Raw genomic sequence first — 14681 nt, 5'->3', positions numbered from 1 at the left:
CGATGCACGCCCTCTCCGCCCATAGCCGCGCGTCACTCCTATACTCGGTGACAACTTAAGAACGGCACCGGAAGTTGCCGCTGTGCCTTATCACCGTAGCCGGATGTTTCTCCGCGCGGCACAAGTAGGGCGTTACTGGGAATATTTTGAACATGGCGTGAGCCGTTCCCGTGATTTTTTGGGCTTAATATGCTTATAAACGACTCCAGTGAGGACAAACAAACTGCGTGAGACAAGGCAGACGATATCACGCATTCATAGCAAACCCCTTCCAAAACGCGCGCGCACTGAAATCACGGGTCCGGCGCTTTGGCGGAGTGATACACTACATGAGCTGGTGCCGTTCTTGAGTTGTAACCGAGTATAGCGCCTTCTACTAAAAGACTCAGATACTGCTGTAGCCAATCGTGATCTCACGAGCCCGTTGCCATGACGACGACAAATGCCACTTCGTCAGGGTTACCAGCTGAAAAATCGCTCTTCTATCTGAAAAACAAAAGATGTTCGTGGATTTAAACCTCAGGCGAGGTTAAGAATGGGCAAATTAAAGGCGAAGTCAACAGCTTAGAGCCCGACATCACACCAAAAGATTAGCGACGAAGCTGTTTTCGCTGCGAATCGGGAGGGCAAGGCGCCGCCATGTTGGTAAACTATACGGAAGCAACGTGAACACCGCTACGTAAAAATTCGAATCTCACGTACGTCCGTGAGTCTCACGTAGGCCCTTTGTGTTCTGAGCATGCGCACTGGCCACCCGTGAAAGGTCTGCGTACGTGAAGCCTCTACGTACGTAAAACTAAAGCTATCTGTTAATTTCTCGAACTGCGATCAACAACAGCGTTATCTCACAGTTAACGCTGCAGTGGTGGGGTTTGACCGGTTTCACTACGAAAATGCTAATGCTGCATTGAAAGGTTACTTGTGCGAATTGATAATTCCTCTCTCTTTGAAGTAGTTACCCCAAAGCAACCCTAAAACATGTCGCTAACGTTGAAAGGGAACCGGAAGACGACGCTAGGCAAATGACGCTGCAAAACACCGCCAGTGAAAAACTGGGATTCCAACAGTAGGGTAACCCTCGCATGGTCACGTATAATCTCTCGCTTGACTTTGCGTAATGGCGCAGTTTCGGTGCCTTACACACCAATATGAATCCACTACCGGTGGTACCCGGCGATGTCTGCATGGTCCAATATACCATTAGGTATACCACATGTCCAGTTATTCATTACTTGTCATGATTTGTTCACCGTGGAGTCACACGCTATTAATAATACCCGCCTGCTGTAAATACATGGGGTTCTATACTAGAGCCGTGTGGTTAAAGAAAACGGGAGGAACTCGTGTTTTATTGCAACCATCCCCCCGATAACCGTTCGGCCCCGGTGTGCACCCATGGAAAGTGCTATCCCATGGAATTTGGAAAGTGCTATCTCAATTGGTTTGATGGATAAATATCTGTCACAGTTTCATAGTAAATAGCATGGGTTTCTATGGGAGCAACCACCCCGTGTTCTTTCTTCCCTTGGGGTCCTCTGTAGCACAGGATATGCCCGCTACTCAACTCCATGAAGCCTTCCCCTGCCCTTCTAACTTCGCCTAACCATATAATATCCCAATTAATGTCCGAGAGCTAATGTAGTAGCACTGATAAGCTTCTTTCGCTAGACAGGGTTCACTGCGTTGAACGTTGCCAGGTTCCAGTTCCAAAGGCGGCCTGTCCGACTCCTTTCCCAGATATTCTTAGCACTCTCCGCTGTATCGCTGTTCTGACCGCCGCCGTGGACATGTGCTCTACAGCTGCTGGCACTGAGTGCCGAAAGTTGAGTGGGTTAGTCATGGGAGGTAAGGCCAGAGGCTACACCATGTTGGCCAGATCCTTTTCTGGTGAGGGAGTGCTGTTTGCGTCCCTAAGAGCCTTCCAAGCATGGTTGAACCTAGTTTACCCTCTTAGGTGTACGGGATATTGGTTCGAAGCAGGCAGCACTCAATACCTACCTGTGTTGTGCTTGGACATATATATATATATATATATATATATATATATATATATATATATATATATATATATATATATATTTATATATAGAGGGAGAGAGAGACAGAGAGAGAGAGAAAGAGAGAGTGAGAGAGCTCTTTAGTGTGGACTGCTGAGGTCAGCCCTGCTAGTGACAAGGCTTGCTACGTCAGATGGGGGTGACTACGATGACGAGTGGTGAATATTAGACATTAGGGGTAAGGCAGGAAGAAGACAAACAAGAAACGCTAAAAACAAGAAACAAAGGAATGCGGCCAGCATCCCCTTGCACCGTACAGTTGTTGTTATAATAAATCTAGTCTTAATCGAAACGTTAATATCGAGGACGTACTTTGTCCTTTTTGCACCTGGGCAGCTTCGTGATCAGCTAAGAAAAAAAGCGTATATGAGCTACTCCAAGAAGCAAGATGCACAATATGTACACTTTACTTACACTACGTGTTTACAACTCTCATGGCTCGTGATTGCATACAAGGCCCGTGTCGAGCGGGTCTCACCGCTCTCTCCTCTCAATTCCCTCTCGTTTCCCTCCATCCCTCACGCCCAAGTCAGCTCGGCCGGCGGGAAAACAAACATAATACAGGTAAACATGCTATACCCAACCACCGATACCTAGTTGCCGGGTGGTATTAATTAATTAAGTGACATGTGCGAACATAACGGAGGGGTCTGCGTTTAAATCGTAATCCGCCTGATCAGGCGGTCACTTCCCAGTAATTATATCGGCTAGCGTACCGTTTCTAGAAACTCTCAACAACAACGACTAGATAATTTTGAAAAGTAAAAAAATCTCATAAATTGGCGTTATAGGTTTAAGATCTACACTGTCTTACAGAAAGAAAAATCCATGCGAGATTGTAAAAGAAAGTGACATTCAGAAGTGCAGCGTGTATCGCATTTAAAAGGCAATTCCTAGATGAATTTTGCAACTTCTTGTAAACAGGTGGATTCACGTTCTCCTAAGGAGGACTGCAGATGAATTGGGGGTATCGCTTTAAGATTATACGCCGTCCTTAAACGAGAACAAGCTCTGGGAGCGACAAAGAAAAGCTACCGGCGCTGCTGTCTGCACACCCGCTGCGTGTTTAACCGGTAAGAAGTTCTGCGTGCCTGTTCTAGAGGCAGACAACACTCGTCGCCTTTTAACGAAACAGTTAACGGAGTTGGAACCAACGTCTGAAGAAATTCGTTACCTTTACGCTGGCTCAGGATTAACTCGCAGAACGGTTTCAGCGACAAAGCGATGCGACAAATCTGTCGACGGAAAGCACAGTGACGACTGAGGTTCGCGGAGCGAGCTTAAGTATCTACGACGATTCCAGTTCGTCTTTTTGGACAGAGTATACGCACGCCGCCTTTTAACGAAACAATGAACGGCGTTTGAACAAAAGTTAGAAGGAATGCATTACCTCTACGGCGGCGTTTGATTGACAGGCAGGGCGGCACAACGACAAAGAGATGCGACATGTCTGGAGACGGAAAGAACACCAACGACCAAGCAAAGAAAGAAAAGTAAAAGAAAAAAGACGAAGGAAAACGAAAAGGAAACACGAAAGAGAAACAGAAGAAGATGAAGAACTGTGTATGCAACGTTAATATTTTGCTCACAGGAGAAACATTGAGGGTGCTCATTGATTTCCGATCAAGATATGGTCACCTTCATTAGATCACGGAAGCGCCATTCTATGAGCAGATGAACGTTCAAAGCGAAACTCTACTCCTCACGTGTGTTATAAATGATAAAAAATAGCCTATTTTGTTAGTTTCACGCTATAAGTACCTCGTATAAACCGATCATGAGGTACTGACGGCAGATGGCATTGCCACTGTCCAGTGTCCACTAGTGGGTATGTTGACAATTGCGGGCGGGATGGTTGACACCTCAGTCATTGGGAAGTGGTGTATCGAGCACGAGCCCCTCACGGCAACGGTCATATCACTGCCTAATGCCTTTTAGAGGGTATGAAATAATTGCATTCTAGGATCGCTCCTCTTAGTGGGTATCTGAAAATGGCTATACTCTTCTCGCCATGGGTATGTAGCAAGAATAATACGCACATGCAACACACTGTACATGCAAACAATGTGCACTTGCCAAATTGCACTTGCCTTTTTCTTGTGTCCTCGTTTTAGTGCGCTTTTTTACCATGTCGAAGTCCCATCACTAACTAGCCCAAATTTCTGCCCTGAATAGTCTTCTTTCTAGTACAATGAGCCCTGTTCTTCCAAACTATATGTGTCACAACCCTTCGGTAACTTCAGCGTCGTTGATCAACTTGGCGCCCTGTGTATCTTTTTTTTTTTGCGTTTCTGCGTATTTATATGTGTGTATATATAGCCTTATATGTGTGTATATGTGGGTATATTTAGCCAAAATTTCTGCCCTGAATAGTCTTCTTTCTAGTACAATGGGCCCTGTTCTTCCAAACTATCTGTGTCACAACCCTTCGGTAACTTCAGCGTCGTTGATCAACTTGGCGCCCTGTGTATCTTTTTTTTTTTTTTGCGTTTCTGCGCATTTATATGTGTGTATATACAGCCTTTCTTGTGAATAAAGCCTTAGTTGATGTCTAGCGCTCGTCCCGTGTCACCGCCTTTTTCTTGTGTCCTCGTTTTAGTGCGCTTTTTTACCATGTCGAAGTCCCATCACCAACTAGCCCAAATTTCTGCCCTGAATAGTCTTCTTTCTAGTACAATGGGCCCTGTTCTTCCAAACTATCTGTGTCACAACCCTTCGGTAACTTCAGCGTCGTTGATCAACTTGGCGCCCTGTGTATCTTTTTTTTTTTGCGTTTCTGGGCATTTATATGTGTGTATATACAGCCTTTCTTGTGAATAAAGCCTTAGTTGATGTCTAGCGCTCGTCCCGTGTCACCGCCTTTTTCTTGTGTCCTCGTTTTAGTGCGCTTTTTTACCATGTCGAAGTCCCATCACCAACTAGCCCAAATTTCTGCCCTGAATAGTCTTCTTTCTAGTACAATGGGCCCTGTTCTTCCAAACTGTATGTGTCACAACCCTTCGGTAACTTCAGCGTCGTTGATCAACTTGGCGCCCTGTGTATCTTTTTTTTTTTGCGTTTCTGCGCATTTATATGTGTGTATATATAGCCTTATATGTGTGTATATATGTGTGTATATATAGCCCAAATTTCTGCCCTGAATAGTCTTCTTTCTAGTACAATGGGCCCTGTTCTTCCAAACTTTATGTGTCACAACCCTTCGGTAACTTCAGCGTCGTTGATCAACTTGGCGCCCTGTGTATCTTTTTTTTTTTTGCGTTTCTGCGCATTTATATGTGTGTATATATAGCCTTTCTTGTGAATAAAGCCTTAGTTGATGTCTAGCGCTCGTCCCGTGTCACCGCCTTTTTCTTGTGTCCTCGTTTTAGTGCGCTTTTTTACCATGTCGAAGCCAAATTAAACGCCATGACGGACAAATATTTACGTTGGTGTACAATAGAAGCCGCACCTGGAGTACGAAGACACTTGTTCTGTGGTAGGGCGGCTAGTTCTGTGGCAGCGAGCTCCATTAAATGCAAGAGCGCATTGATTGGAGCTCGCTAAAACCTCAATCGAGGCAGGCGAAGCTATCACCTTGCATTCGTTAACTCCGTCAACTAAAAACAAGATATGTTTCAAATCAAATTTTACTGTAAGATTCCCTTGTATTGCTACCTTTTCCGCAATTACTAGTGATAACCGATGCACATAATATGGGTTTTGGACTGTCAAATTACCTTTGTTCCCATGCTGTCATGCTCCTGTGGTTCCTACGCATCTTCAATACCATTGTACCTGCGATGTTTGCCCTGATTTATTACGTCATTTGGAAATACGTTGTCGAAGCCAACGAACAATTCCAGCATCAGTTTAAAGGAACGCAGTGTCTAAGGACCGTCCGACAACATTCGAGTTTTAAAAACTCAATAAAATAAAACCACGCTGGTCAAATTGTCTGCCGTTGTGGTGTAGAGCTTCCGTCTTAGGTTCTTCGTACCAAGGGTGGTGGTTCGATTCCGCCTATTGCTTTCGTTATTTCTTACATGTTAAGTTTCAATCAAAGAGTTTTAGTGGCTTAGGTTGTTCTTTATTGTTTTAAATAATTGTTTATGTTCCTTAGGTTACGTTAGGTTAGGTTACGTTGCATTACGTAAGAGAGAGCGAATTAGTGCCAGACGCGGCACCTTTTCTTTTTTCGCGAAATGCTGGTGGAAGTACGTCGCTTTTGTGGGGTGCTTGTAGTACCGCCAGAAGGCGCTCTAGAAACAGCTCAGGATTCTCCCCACCGTGTGTGGTGGGGGAAATGCCGTCCACTTCTCCGCTTCATCGCTGACTTTCTTGGGTAGGCCACCCACCACTCCGCCTGACCCGTTTGAAATGCGCGCCTGAGGAACGAAATATGACACTGTGCGAAAGCAATGCCAGCAGCAGCAGGCCGCGCCTCCCACCACCACACGGTTAAGTAAAAAGGAGTCTGAATAAGTCACTTTTAAGTCTCAGCTTTAGGATTTAAGTCTCAGATTGCAGTCCCAAACAGCGCGCGAACGTAACCGTTTGCGCAATGTATTTTTTTTCTTTTTCGTAAGATATGCTTTACCAGCTAGCCCCCCTTCCAGGTTTGCTTCAGATTGCCAGATGCGTGCAAATCACGGAGTCACTGCTTGCATTGTGGCTTTCCTATTTTATCTAAGAGCTTCCCCTGTTCTCCACGCCGTGGAGCCACAATACACGGAATTTGACCAGCGTTCACTTGTTGCGATGAAAATTTGAAATCCTTAAACTTTTTGGCCCCTTTGGGTTCTCAAAACTTCCACTCTTCAAAAAATTACACCATCTTCCCGTAGGGGAACCCTGAGTGATATGTGAAGCAGCCATGCGGTCGACTGAAGTTCCCATTAGTTTCGAGTTCGTCGTTTCCGTTGACGTTCAGCTTCGCGTGCCTTCGTTGTATCAGTAGCTTCTTGACGTAGTTCGTATGAGTGAAGGACATAAGGCGCGTTCGTAGCACATGCTCCGGTCTCGGTTTGTAGCTCAGTGGGAAGAGCGCCACGTACCTGCCGTTGCGGCCAGAGAGTCGTGGGATCGAAACCGGGCGCCGCCTAACTATTTCTTTTTACAGTGGACTGCGCTAACGTCAGTCCAAACGCTGACGGGGCTGAAGAGACGCGCATGCACAGTAGAGTGAGGACGGCGGACAACAACAACGACAACGAGCGAGGGAGAGACACAGCTCCGAGCATGAGATGCTTCGCATCTAATATTGCTGCGGAGAACTCTGACACAGGCTCAGGGAAAAATGTTGAGCCCAATCCCAGACAGGTCGTATTCGTCATCCTGGGCTTCAGTCGCCCGAGAGGCCGAAATCGGACGACTGGCAGGCGTCCAGCTGACCTGGAATGTGGTCACTTTCTTCCGGAAAGTGAGGGCCAGCGTCTTTAAATGGCAAGATAAGACAAGACGAATCTGCTGGAGAGAAACAGAGCCCCGAGAAGGAAGGAAATGCGGCGGCAGGAGGCGACGTATTCCGGTCATCTCTTCTCTTCCTCCACCGGTGCTAAACACCGGACGACGACCCGCTTTGCGGCGAGGGCAACAACTTATTCGGGGTCGTTGAAAGCAGCGTGGACGCGGGTCGATGCCCGTCGGTCTATAAAGCAGAGCGGCTTGCCGCGTCTTTCGCGCTGTGTTCGATAAAGGTGGGAACCCCGCAAGAAAGCGGCATAAAAGTGGTCGCCCCGGCCCTGAGCAACGACGCTGCGGAATTTTTATCTCTTTTTTTCTCTCTGCAGGCTTCCGTTTTGCGTGGGAGAGGGCTCCCAATGTCGCAAGCGATCGCGTGGAAGTCAACCAGGCCACGTAGGTTTGCGAAACCACTTAGGATTACAATATACAATATATACAAAAACAATATACAATGCAGTCTTTTTTTTTATTTTCATCTTTGTCATGTCCCATTGGAGGTAAGCGAGCAGCTAGAGAGCGCATGCGCTGGGAAAGTAAAAAAAAAATTTAAAAGGAAAGTTGATTATTGCACCACACTAACTGCACGGCGTATATGCCATAAGATAACAGCTGTGTGCGTAATATGCTTTTATTTTGCAGGAAGTCTTCCATACGTAACTCCTTTATGGGTGCTGAATAGGCATAGATTTCGCAAATGTCGGTTTACACATGGTTTCATATAATCTGTTTTCATCTTCATGCAGCTGCGCTTAAACAGAAACGTGTTGCGTCCCGTTTCCACAGTACCGCTGATTTCTTAAAATTATTTATCGTGGAAATCCTTGAGTTGAGGCAAGTTCAAATCATAACAAATGGGAGCAGGTAGAAACAAAACAGTTATCGAATAAAATACATGCAGTGACGAAAGAGAAATGCCAAAAATGTTTGCTAAATACCCTTTGATGGTTACACGGATGGCATTGCTGCAAAGATGAATAGTACAAATAATAATTTCGAAACAATGCGTCTAAACAGGTGCTTGGACAAACTTTCGTGCTTGTGTTTATTAGCGCCCACAAGTTGAGGCTGCCTTCTAAATGGTTTTTATAAGCAACAGCAATATTGCTACAATTACCGGCCTTTGTGTGGTTGTCCGAAAAATGATATCATGGCGTCATCAGTTTTCAGGTTATAATAATTGGTGACGCTGGGGGTGGTCATTTAAGAGTGGTTGCGTGATACGACAGGCTTCATTAGAACAGCGTTACGCTCGACGGACGCTAGAAAGCGCCGCTCCAGACTGAAGCGAAGAACCGCGTTATTCCATCGCGGTCTGTTGCCAAAGTTTGTCCCTGAGGTAGCACGGCTACTTAAGCAGCGATTCGTCGAGCAGAGCCTGCTGCCACCCTTCGTCCCCTGTGAGCAAGCCTCCAGGGGCCGTCTACGGAGCTTACGGGCTGCCAGCTCCTTAAAAGGGTGATTGCGAGATACGGAGCGCGTATTAACTTGATCGATATAAGCACATTAACCATGTGGGGCATATCATTGCACAATCTGTGTGACTGAGGGTTGATGCACGCCTGGAAAACCCCGTGAAAGGATTGGTCCTTGACACTCGACTGCCGTTGCGACACATGCTACAATGGCCTTGCCTTTTTTGTGACTGTGGCTTGAACAAAAGTATGTGAATGTTGTCTTAAACACGCTCCCGTTGTGTGCGCGTTCTTGCGTCTTTCAGTTTTTGTGTGCGCTTCTGAGTGAGTTAGTGCTTGTGTGCGGTTTTGTGGGCTCTCGTATTTTACCATTTTCGCCATTTTTATGTACATATGGAGGAGAAAGCCAAGCTAGCTGTCAGGCTGACTGCTCCGTATTGTTGAGATATCACTCCTCCACCATTATTTAACTCTCCTCAAGGTAGGCAGCATTAGGGGGATAACTAGCCCTAAGTAATCACCGAGTTCCCGCCCTCGCCAATGCAGTGGATAAGGGTGTCCAGAGGAGAACAATAGCATGCAACACTTCGCAAGTCTTCAACACGAATCAAACGAATTTTCGCTCCACAATTAAAGGTAGGGTCAACGCAGCCGAACTATAGAAGACTGGTGGTCTTGAAACTACATTTAAATGGTTTGTCATACTATAAACCAGGGTGTCGAACCGGTATTTTTTCGGGTTCGGTTCGGGTTCGGGTTCAAGCCTTTCGGGTTCGGTTCGGGTTCTGTTCCGGAGCACCATTCCGTTCCGGTTCGAACCGGTTCGAACCGGTTCAAACGGGTTCAAACGGGTTCGGGAGAAGAAGGCATGAGTTTTTTGCGTTTTTTTGTGCGCTCGGTTTTCATTTCTCTGTGACGTCGGTATAAAAATGAAGTCACAATGTAGGTTTGTTTGTGGAAATGTTTTTCTTTGGCCAACTTAAAGGGATGCTAAACACTTTTGTCAACTTTTTTCTAAATCTTGAATGCTTGCAGAACGTAGAAAATCAACACATCCTGTATTTATGTTACGAGGTCACGAAGTACCTCAGCCAAAAATTACTGCTCTATGCCCATCAGAGAACTTTGAAACTTGCTCAAAATATTTATCTCTTCTTCCGAGTCTCGGAGTTCTTCGACCGCTGGAATTACGTCATTACAGGGGTGTAGCGGCTATTTGCCGGCTTTCCTAAATTACAGCAAAGAATGCACTTGATAGCCAATTTAAAAAGAAGGTCGCAAAATCAAAGCAGAAACGAAGGCGTATCCGCTGTGACGTGCAAATCACGCAGTGCCGCCCCATGCTGGCAATGGCTATAGATTTCTCAGCGCTTCCAGAAGTGACGTAAAGAGTGAAAACGTTTATAGACAGCGTTGAAGAGTCCTGTTAACTGTACAATCCACTGGAAATTGTTTTCTATGGTAGGTCATCGATTACAACACTAACTGAAACGAAATAAAGGGTTCGCTGAGACACCTAAGGCTGCATATGTGTATGCAGGTGAAATCAGTAGTCTTTATGGCCGCAGGTCTATTTTTATTTATTTGGTTTCACCTATTTGTAGAACTTATTTTAACTTTATTCTTGGCTCAGAAACCCGCAGTTTTATATGCAGTAGTTTTTTTGAGGAAACAAAAATATGGCTGACAACTACGATACTCGCTAATGCGAAATTTGAGTGCGGCGCCAATGCAGCTTCCTCAGCGACGGCGCATAGCTGCTTCGTCTCAGGAAGCCTATCGCGTCATCAGCGAATGCACGACTGCGCACGCTGTACTCTGTCGTTATCTCGTTGCGCGTCGCCACCGGCGAGCATGTCCCTTCCCCCCACACTTTCGCCGTACTTTAATCACTTTAATCCTCCGCTTTAATGCTTATGCTACCTTCGGTGGCCTTTTCGTTCTATCGGCGACGCTAAGGGAGTACGCGAAACCACAGGGGCGGGCGCTTAAAAGCTGCGATCTAAAATGTGGCTCTACTTAGCCGTCGCTGTACCGCCTTGGGATCCACTCCCCTCGCCGACGAGTGACGGGCCGCACCTCGTTTCCAAATGATGTATCCTTGCCTCAGTCTTCTGGAAGGCAAGCTTGTAGCCTCCTGATCAGTTGGCAGTGCCCCAGTGCCTCCTCCTCCTCCTCCTCATATTCCTTGGTGTGGCATTCTCGCCAGAACCTTCTGGAAATGTACAGCCTCCCTGCAGGATGTCCATTGCCCCGTCCGTCCACTAAGCAGACGACCCGTCCGTGCGCCATCGTTTTTAAATGCAGAGCATTTCTTTAACTCACATGTAGCGTCCGCCGTCCGTCCGCAACAGCTCAGCGCGCAGGTGCGCCCTCTCCCCCACTCCTCCTCTCCCGCATCACGCTACCCTTCTCGCTCTCAACAACAGGTCCGCACCTCTCCCCCTACACTATATAAAAAAAATAATAGTTATCGGCGCCTGGTTTCGATCCCACGACCCTGTGGGCGGAACGCGAGGTACATGGTGCTCTTCCCACTGCGCCACAAAAGCGACACAGAATCAAAGGGTACGAACGCGCCTTATATCCTTGACTCATTCAAACTACGTCAAGAAACTGCTGATACACGGCAGCAGTTGCATCGATCTCGTCTTCACCAGTTGCTGCAACGCACGACTGCTTAAAGACCCCTTAACCGTAAACTTTAGCGACCACGAAGCCGTCGTTCTCAGCATCCAATACAACGACAACAGCAACAAATAAATAAATAACGACTTACAACAACCTACTCCTTGCCTTCACTTCTTGCGTCACAAAAAAAAAGAAAAATTGGGCCCATCTCTCCACGAGGGGGGACTCGAGTCGCAAAATCACGAAAGTAATAATTAATATATGAAAGAAATAATAATAATTAATAGTAATAAGCAATAATAGTTAACACATTCACTACCACCCCACCACCACCCCCCAAACACTAGCGTTAACGCAATACACCCACCCCCTACGCGACGCATTTACTCGAGTCCCCCCTCGTGGGGAGATGGGCCCAATTTTTTTGGTACCCTCGAGTGTCTCCGTGGAGCGGCTTCGTGCCATTCCACCCCCCCCCCCCCCACACACACACACACACACATACTAGCCCGCGGGCCACCCCTCGTCTCCAAATCCCCCAACCTCGCCGGAATCTTCTGGCTGGCCGGAAGGCAGGTAGACAGGTACTTTACTGGCAAGCGGGAAGCCTCATTTTGGGGCAGGAAACTTATCTGGGTAGCAGAGAGGCTGTGCGCCCGCTGTCTATTTTGCTAACATCAGATGTCGACGCATGCACGCGCGCACTCGCACGTATTTTCGCACGGTGAGGGGAAAAAAAATTTCTAATTTAACAAAAATTGGTTGGTCTGTAACACTTTTTACTTACCCATAGTTTCAACAGCGTTTTAGCGTGAACACTACATCATTAGCAATGCTAGAAGTCGAAAAATGTCCCCCGTCGGCGTCAGCCTCCACTGTAAACCATTGCAGGTGGCGTTTAAAGGGATGCCATTCTCCACACCTTCCATCTCCTAACATGCTGGTTAGAAGGAAAGATAAGGGCTCACTGACCAGCGATTACAACTTGCTACTGACACTTCAGCCACAGGTGGCAGCGATTGGGTTCTAGGAAAGATAGTAACTTAGTGAGGTCGCAAGCAGTGGTAATGGTCGCTTGTAGAGAGAGAGAGAGAGAGAGAATGAACTTTAATTAAATCGAGGAAAAGTTTCAGAGAGGCGCCCTCATTCAAGGACGCCTTGATCTCGGGCCGAGTCGACGGCACTTTCGATCAGGCACAGCTGATCTTCGAGGCCTGAGCTGGCCACGGGTCTCTCCCAAAGCTCTGTAGAAAGGTGGAGGTTTTAAGGGGAAGGGGGGAAGGAGGGTTCTAGGGAAGATTTGTTGCAGCCGCCCACTAGGTGTCTCAGGGTCCCAGGCACTCGACACAGCTTGGGACCGTGAGACCGCCATTTTCCTCGGCCGCCATTTTCTCATAGGCGAAAATCATTTTTACTTATTTTCACAATAAGCAGGCAAGTGCCGTCGTTGTTGCCGGTGAAAACAAATAGACCACAAAATGCGACCTTTGTGTGAAGTTTGAGAGGGAACCACGCAGCAATTCACTGACAATTTTTTTTTAATTTCCAATTATCGTCGTAACACCCTCTATATTTGTTTTGAAAACACTTAGATGAGTATAAAATATGCGTTAGGTAATTATTTACTAACTTCAGTTCGAGATGTCACTTTTACACTAGAAATAATGTAACAGCGCAAAACGTGCTTAAAGAAAGGCATTTTGCAGCATTCAGTTGGTCGTCACATAACTTCCCGGCTATTTTCTGCGAAACTAAATTTTCTGATTGGTCGAGAAGGAAACCGCCGCAATATTTACAAATACCAATGACCACAAAGGGATCGTGTTTGGTACGACCCTATAGTTCACCTTAACCGACCCTCTAATTCCTCTAATCCAAATTAATCAACACACCAATCCCACTAATTCTCACTAGCTCCTCCACTCATCTCACAAATCCACTCCAGTGTACCTGCTAATCCGCATTATTCGACTTTTTCTCATGCTACCCTTAACTTTAAGGTAGAGAAAACTCAAGATAATACAGAAATTCGGTCGCATCTACTTTGAAAGTGGAAATTAAAAATCCCTCTAATTTTTTTAGTTCTCATGCTCACTGAGAGCAGAAGGTACACAACGGCACTCTACAAGAAAAGGTACCGATGACTTGGAGAACTGGGAGTGTTTGTTTCACCGCTGTTTTTATATAACTGCCTATTCAAACTAAAATGAGTGGAAGATATTCATTTATTGTTGATAATATCCCTGAATGCCTTCACAGGGGGGCAGGAATGCGCACAAATTAACTACACATTAACAAGTTTACACAATATTAAACACCATGCCGATAGAAATCATGAGGAACAATCCATGATGTGCTCCTTCGGAATATACGTTCTAGCTTAACTTTTTCTGAATGAAAAACCAAACTTAGTGTGATAAGCAGTATCTAAAGCAAACGGATAGACTATGCGGTCAACTTTACATTAAATGAGGCTATAAAAGGGTTGAGAGTTGGGCGAGTTGGTAATGATGCATCTCGAAAAAACAAACTGCGTGCAAATTAATGGGGACAAGAACACATGGAGACGGCACATAATGAGGCTAATGATAGGCAGAGAACCTGGTGGGTTATTCTGCTACTGCAGACTATGCAAAATATTTTGTGGTGCTGTCGGGCGAGTGGTAAAAATATCTTCAAACAAAAGGTGGCACCATAATCGAAAACTAGAAATTACAGTTTTGACACCCCGGAACCGGTTCGGAACGGTTCCTTCAATTCGTTCCGGTTCGGGTTCAGTTCCAAAATGGCGGAAAAAATACGGTTCCGGTTCAGTTCCGGTTCCGGGTGACAATTCGGGTTCGGTTCCGGTTTTCGGTTCGGTTCCGGTTCCGGTTCGACACCCTGCTATAAACTATCCTCAAAGCATACCTACACACATACACACATACACACATATATTTCATCATCAGCCTATCTACGCCCACTGCAGGGAAAAGGCCTCCCCTATGGATCTCCAATTATTCCGGGCCTGTGCTAACTGCGACCAATTTATCCCTGCAAACTTCTCGATTTCATCTGCCCATCTAACTTTCTGCCGCCACTGCCACGCTTGCCTTCTCTAGGAATTCACTTTGTTACCCTTAATGAACAACGGCAC

Source organism: Haemaphysalis longicornis, unplaced genomic scaffold (genome assembly GCF_048455015.1).
Source record: "Haemaphysalis longicornis isolate Haplotype H1 unplaced genomic scaffold, Haemaphysalis longicornis Haplotype H1 scaffold_9, whole genome shotgun sequence".
NCBI lineage: Eukaryota > Metazoa > Arthropoda > Arachnida > Ixodida > Ixodidae > Haemaphysalis > Haemaphysalis longicornis.
Note: the sequence above shows the minus strand (reverse complement) of the source record.